This window comes from Euprymna scolopes, chromosome 14 (genome assembly GCF_053919585.1).
Source record: "Euprymna scolopes isolate OS-2025 chromosome 14, ASM5391958v1, whole genome shotgun sequence".
NCBI classification, from domain to species: Eukaryota; Metazoa; Mollusca; class Cephalopoda; order Sepiida; family Sepiolidae; genus Euprymna; species Euprymna scolopes.
In genome coordinates, this window is record NC_136495.1 from 148,750,206 (window position 1) to 148,757,466 (window position 7,261).

Sequence of the window (7,261 nt, forward strand, 5' to 3'; positions counted from 1 at the left end):
GGATTGCAATACAAACCTGGATCAGTGGTAATTTATTCAGACATAAAAACAAACTGCATTTCATCTATGCTTATCTGACTTCTTACATGCTGTTCAATTATGCTCTCGAGCACTTTCGGATTTAAAGCCTTTGTAATTATTTTTATCCAAAGCTCCTTTATTCTTGTAACCTTTCACACTTGTACTTTCAAAATCACAGTCCGTCAGAACAAGTCCTCCTGATTTTTCAAATCTGTGATCATCTCAATACTAGTTTCACCTGCAGCCTTTAATATATCTACAACAGCTTAGGGTCCTGCAGACTCGCTTTGTGAAAACGGCAATCGAATGTTTCATGTTGACCTTGAAATATTCTTAAGAAACAGCATGTCTTTGCTTTGAAACAAGATTATAATGAGAAACTGTGCATGTTGAAAATGTCAATAAAACTGGAAACAAAATATTTTGGAAGAAAATGAAAAATAACACAAGTCATTTGTAATTTTGTAAGAAAATGTTTAATGAAATTGGAGAATATAGCAAACAGAAGAAATATTGAAAACGACACCTTGCATATCACAAACTGCTTATAAATTGGTTGCCATTACTAATATTGACTCAGATGAAATTTAGATCAGGGAAAAGAAATGGGGAATCAAATTTTGTATAAAACAAGAAAGAGAGAGGGTAGAGGGTGGGAAAAAAGAGAAAAAAGAAACAGTAATACAAAATGAAACAGAATGAGCAAAACAAGAATGAAACTCGATATAAAGAGAAATTATAAGGTAGACTAGAGAGAGAGAGAGAGAGAGAGAGAGAGAGAGAGAGAGAGAGAGAGAGAGAGAGAGAGATACTAAGTTGTTCAGAAAATACTGACCAATTTCTTAGCTCATTTTTAAAAAGTTGTATTTTTATATTTTAGTGCTTTCTTTTTATACGCAAAATATTATAATTATGTATTCTTTATTAAATTTCCAATGATTTTTTTTCAAAAAACAATTTTAAAGCATATAAACCCTTAATAATTATAAGAAAAAAAAATGTATGATTTTCTTAAAGGAGTTCAAACTCGGTTCTAATGTTTCTCAAAACAAGCATGAATATCAACAGATTACAAGTGATTCAATAGTAAAAAGGTTGTTTATGTACTAGTAATGAAGGACATAAAGGATGGCCATGAATTACTAACAAACATTTCAAACAATTGTCTAATGCATTTGACGTTAGTATTTTTTCAATGGTGTCTGATCATTTGAAGCAAATTAGCTGAAAAAGCTTGATAAATTGGTTCAAGAATGTTTGCTTCTGAAATTGGTCATTATTTTCCAATATATATTTATATGCCTGTTTCATTAGACAGCAGAGATAATTCCTGTTTGTTTCTCTTGTGATTCCTTTTTTTCCATATGGCGGGCCAATGTTTGGACCTTCTGTTTAAGTAAATAGAAATTTGCCATAGTCACAAAGGTTTTTGACTTCTGTAAGTTATCTTCAGGCGAGTGATGAATTAAAAAAATTGCATTTAATGAATTTATAGAAAAAAAAATCGTTTAAAACCGTTAAAAGCCCTTAAGCATGTCCTCCCTCTCATATTGAGCCGGATTGATGGTCGGTTTGTTTATGCGAATGAGTAGGGTTTCCATGATTAGGGGGCGCAGGTTACAATGCAAGACAGCTAAAATGGTGGTGTTTTTTGTTAATATGTTTCTAAATTTATTTTTGGGAGTGTCGTGCTACAAGGTGTTGGAAGATGGAGCTGTAAGGGGAAGACAGGTGACATGTAAGCCAGTGAGATATATTGGTTCTAGTCATGCCAATGTACGAGTTATTTTTGGAAATACGTTCCCCTATAGGACATTTAAAAACATAAATGCATTTAACGATTTTAATCGACTTTTACAATAAATTGACTCCAAACAATTTTTTTATTCATCATTCACCTGAAGATGACTCACAGAAGTCGAAAACGTTTGCGACTATGGCAAATTGCAAAAAAACAAACAGTAATCATCCTTGCTATTCAATGGAACATGCATAAGAGAATGCTGCCCATATATATACATATATACATATATATATATATATATACATATATATATATATATATATATATATATATATATATACATATATATATATATGAAATATTAAAGATACATAAAAGAGTAACTGTTGCCCTTGTAGTTTGGCACCTCACCAGTCAATCATTATTTTGCATTCGCTTTATTTTATTTATTTTTATGTTTTATTATTCTGTATTTCTTTTCTTGGAAAATAATAATAATAAACAACATAGCATGCAGAATTCCAATGTAAGTATGAATAAATTAACAATGTTTATTTATAAATCTTTATTCAAACAGAAAACAAAAAAAAAGATACGATACTTACTTATAATACTTACAACTCTGGTAGAACTGGATACAATTAGGTTTGGGCTAATTTCAATTGCTATCCTGGACAGTAAGTAAAACACGGCATTCATACAAAGTGGTCAACAATTTATAAATTCTCAAGTGTCTCTTCAATACCTGTAATGGGAATTATTTTAGAAACTGAGACCATTTGCTCCTCGCAACAAAATAATCCTTACATGAGTTCTGTAGTGTTTGTCAATAATGAAATACCATTTGGACACTTGTATAAGTGTGAATGATGATTATTAATAGAAATGAAGTGAAAGTTTGCACAGTATTTCAGCTGCTCTTCCTAATGCTGCCATTTGGATAGTTAAAATTTTTTCTCTGAATCTCCAGTACAAACTTTCATTTTTAAATTTGATCCTTTAATGTGCAGGACTGATCTGCAGAACAATTCTATTATCCGAAATGTATTCTTGTTTGAAATAGTTAAATACTAGCCTGGGTGCCCGGCGTTGCTCAGGTATTTGGAGGGGTGTGTGGAGCAAAAAAAAAAAAAAAAGTGGTAATAGGCAAGCAGGCGTAAGATCCATACCGCAAAGGAGAAAAAGAACATAAAAAAAAACAAAAAAAAAACTGTGACGTCTTTGCCATTGCATCCATTGCCAAACCGGAGGTTCAAAAAGAGGGGATGACTTTCGAAAACATCAGCGAAAAAAGCCACCCCTCCTTGTAGAAAAGTGCCTGGTTGAGGATGAAGGAATTAATGTTTCTAGCCAATTTTTTTTATATTTGTCATCCGAAGTGTCGAGCTTCAAAATGATACTGATCTCGTGATAATCCGTCATCTCTGTCAAAAGTTTAAGCCATACATGCATACATACATTTAAACAGACAGGTGAGATTTATATTCTAGATAATCTCTGAGCCTAAAATGAATATTTCATTTGAACAGAAGTTTGTGTGTGTCTTTCAATAACTCCACTTAGACATATTTTGTTGTTTGCATAATTCCAAGTAGAGCAACAATATCACCCATTCAAGCATAAAATTCACATTCTTTTGGGATAAAAATGCTTTATTGACTTATTACATTATTGATGGTCCTATCTCTTTGTTTATACGTTGCATTTGATTTTTTATAGGAAGAAAAGGAAAATATCAACATGTATAGGCTTGTGTTTTCACAGCAATTGGATTTTACATCAATAATCATTGGTGATGTGTTCATTTCTATAATCAATAACTGCTACTTCAACAGATACACATGTTTAAAATTATTATGAAAACATTATTTGAATTTAAACATGTCACTCAATCCTAGTTTGGTTACCATTCTTGTTTTGGAACATGGAACGTCAAAATTGAAACAAAATTGCTGAAAAGAGTTTCGGGTGATATTGGATTATTACAATGAAAATTATTTTAAAGAAAAAAAAATGATTAAAACATCAGACAAAAAAGGTAAATTGATTTCACAAGGCACTTTTTTGAAGAGAGACAAATATTCAGAAAATGAATCTTACCAGATTTTCTTCACTGAGTTCTATAAGAATTTATTAGAAAACTTGTGGACATTGTATACATGCACTAATTTTAGTATGTTGTCATTAAGATAAATATATACAGTATATATAACTGTATGGCATGAAATGCTGCAAAATAATATTTTTCAATGAAATTTATTTCTATTTTGTGGCAAATATCCTTTGATCAAAGGAAAAAAAAAATTTTTTTAGATGAACAAAAAAAAAAAAAAATGTCCATGTATGCTCTAGCTAAATACTGATAATTACTTTTAGATTCAAATGCACAACTGTACCTCCGTTCAGTCTCGAAAGACAAAGGATACCCCCTGTAAGGACAGCTGCACATATAATTATGTGGCAAGGATTGCGCAATCCCTAACCACACCTCTTCTGAATCGGCACTGCTTAAGTCCAGTAGCAAGGAGAAGTCCTGGAAACAATGCCAAGATAAGCAGAGAGCACATACAGCACCTGGAAGTCCCAAATGGTCACCCATTTAGTACTGACCAGGTTCAATGTTGCTTAACTTCAGTGATCTGATGGGAACCGGTGTGTCAAACGTGATTATACCGTATCGAAAATGCACAAATTTTGAAACAAACTAGTCAATAACTGTACGTATAATCTTTTAAAGAAATGTTAAAAGAAAAATTATTTTTATTATTTCATTTTTTTTTTTTTTTTCTAGAGATTGTGGTGGTATCAAGTATTAGTATTCAAGTAAGTAAAGATTATATTTTGGTTGTTGGGGAGTGGAGATGGAAATACAATATTTATTTTTATAACTTTGAACTATTAAGACTGTTTACCATTTTAAAACTCATCATACTCAAACGAGGTAAAATAAAAAGAAATTATACTTTACTCCCATCCTTCCCTCGTTTACATGAAGCATATCATTTAACTCATAGAGCTGTTCCCATTAGTCATGATATTTATTTAGCTCATGTGAAATGAATATTAATTTAGAAAGCAGTTTGTTTTGACATCATTTATTTTATATACAAATGAATTCATTTCCACTGCAAAGGTTTAATCATTTCAGCTAAGAACATTTCTCCATTTCATTCTTGTGTTCATTACAGAACTGTGACTAGCTACGAGGCTTTTCAAGATCAGTCTAACCATGTCCATATGTATTTTAAACCAACAACAACAAAAAATATACCTGAGAAACCTTGCGAAGGGACTGAAGCATGATTATGGTTGAGCAAACATTTACCAACCTACAGAGAACAAAACAAAAACTTCTCTTTTAAATGACTTTAGTTTTCCATTTTAACCCTTTATGACCACGTTGAACTAGTTTATTCAGTCGTAAATAAATTAATATAACGGCATAAATTAAGTGGGAATTGATTCAAACACATCTTGTACGTATTAGTTTAATATCTGAAAAGTAGCAACTTACACTCAGTATGCCGCCATCCAAAATTAACAGTAAATATTTTTTTTCAACTATCTACATCATAATTCAGATCATAAAGGGTTAAAAAAAATATAAGTTTATATATATATATATATATATATATATATATATATATATATATGTTTATATATATATATATATATATATTTTATAGATAAAAGTTACTGCTTAATGTTCATAATAATGTTATATAATAAGTTCAGATTGAGATTATCAAGACTAAACTTAAAAAGTGTAACAAGTGCAAGTAAAATATAAGTTTTTACTTAAATACTAAATTGAAAATGGTAATTTAGATGATACAAAAACTTAATTGGTAAATTGAAAATGGTAATTTAGATGATACAAAAACTTAATTGGTAAATTGAAAATGGTAATTTAGATGATACAAAAACTTAATTGGTAAATTGAAAATGGTAATTTAGAGGATTCAAAAACTTAATTGGTAAATTGAAAATGGTAATTTAGATGATTCAAAAACTTAATTGATAAATTGAAAATGGTAATTTAGATGATACAAAAACTTAATTGGTAAATTGAAAATGGTAATTTAGAGGATTCAAAAACTTAATTGGTAAATTGAAAATGGTAATTTAGATGATACAAAAACTTAATTGGTAAATTGAAAATGGTAATTTAGATGATACAAAAACTTAATTGGTAAATTGAAAATGGTAATTTAGATGATACAAAAACTAGATGAAAAAAAGTGAAAAAGTGCTATATTGACTTATTACGTTATTGATGGTTCCACCTCTTTGTTTACATGTTGCACTTGATATCTTTTTTTTTTAGGAGAAAAAGGAAATGATCAACATGTATAGGATGGGATGAACACAATGACTAAACTACAACATGTTCATCTAACTTATGTTTTAAGGCATCATAATTGACATAGGCTTTATTTCAAACAAGTTAATCAACCATCAACACTTAAACCATTCATTTTTTTTTTTTTTTATTGCAAACTATTATCCTCATCTTTTTTAGTTGTTGTTTTACGACGTTTTGGACAACTATTCCTCTGGCCTTCGTCAGGTGGTAAGCATGACGATATAGGAACTAACTGCATTCTCAGCAATCACTGCCTTTCATAGTTGTTTTCGTCTCACCACGTTTTGGCCAAGTAAGCCTCTGGCTGGCTTTAGGTAGGATTGAAACCGCTATCTTCAGACAATGCTCATCTGGAACCGTAGAGATTTAACGTCACCATCCACTGCGCCATGGGCCCCGAAGGCAACTCAAGGTTAGATTTTTTGGTCTAATAATAAATCCACGTTTATATCTGATCTTCCATTGTCGGGTGCGTACCGAATGGTTATATTATTTAATTAATTGGAATGTTTATTGAGATGAGTATTATTTATTCATTTATTATCCTCATCTTTTAGTTGCCTAAAACGTGGTGAGACGAAAAACAATTATGGAAGGCAGTAATTGCTGAGAAGCAGTTAGGAGATTCGGAGTTCCTATCTCGTCGCAAATATCACCTGACGAAGACCGGAGGAATAGTTGGTCGAAACGTTGCGAAACAACAACTAAGAAAGGAAGATGGGGATAATAGTTTGCAATAAAAAAATAATAAATAATACTCATCTCAATAATGAATTCTAATAAAATAATATAGAAACACTTAAACTCGTTTTACATAAATACTATGTTGTTAACTTTCATTTTCGAAATTTCTGCAAACAGTTTCAGTAATTGTTAAGTTCATTATCAGTTTAATTGAGCTGATTTTCTTTCACATGTAATCATACAATGTGATGATATATAGATTTGAACTGAGATTAATCATTAACAAAGACTATGTTTGTTCAATAGAATTTCATTTTTATTGCAACTTTAATTTGAAGATATTAAAATGTTTAAACACAAAATCATGAAGAATAAAACCTTGCATATCACATTCCTTCTATTTTTCATGAAAAAAGAAGATATTTTTTTACATCCCATCTCATCTG

At 30.4% G+C, this 7,261-nt stretch overlaps 1 pseudogene; it reads right to left on the reverse strand.

Moving 5' to 3' along the window:
- Positions 1 to 4,327: 4,327 nt before the first annotated feature.
- LOC145293385 (5S ribosomal RNA) lies at positions 4,328 to 4,445 on the reverse strand (annotated as a pseudogene).
- Between the last annotated feature and the right edge of the window lie 2,816 nt (positions 4,446 to 7,261).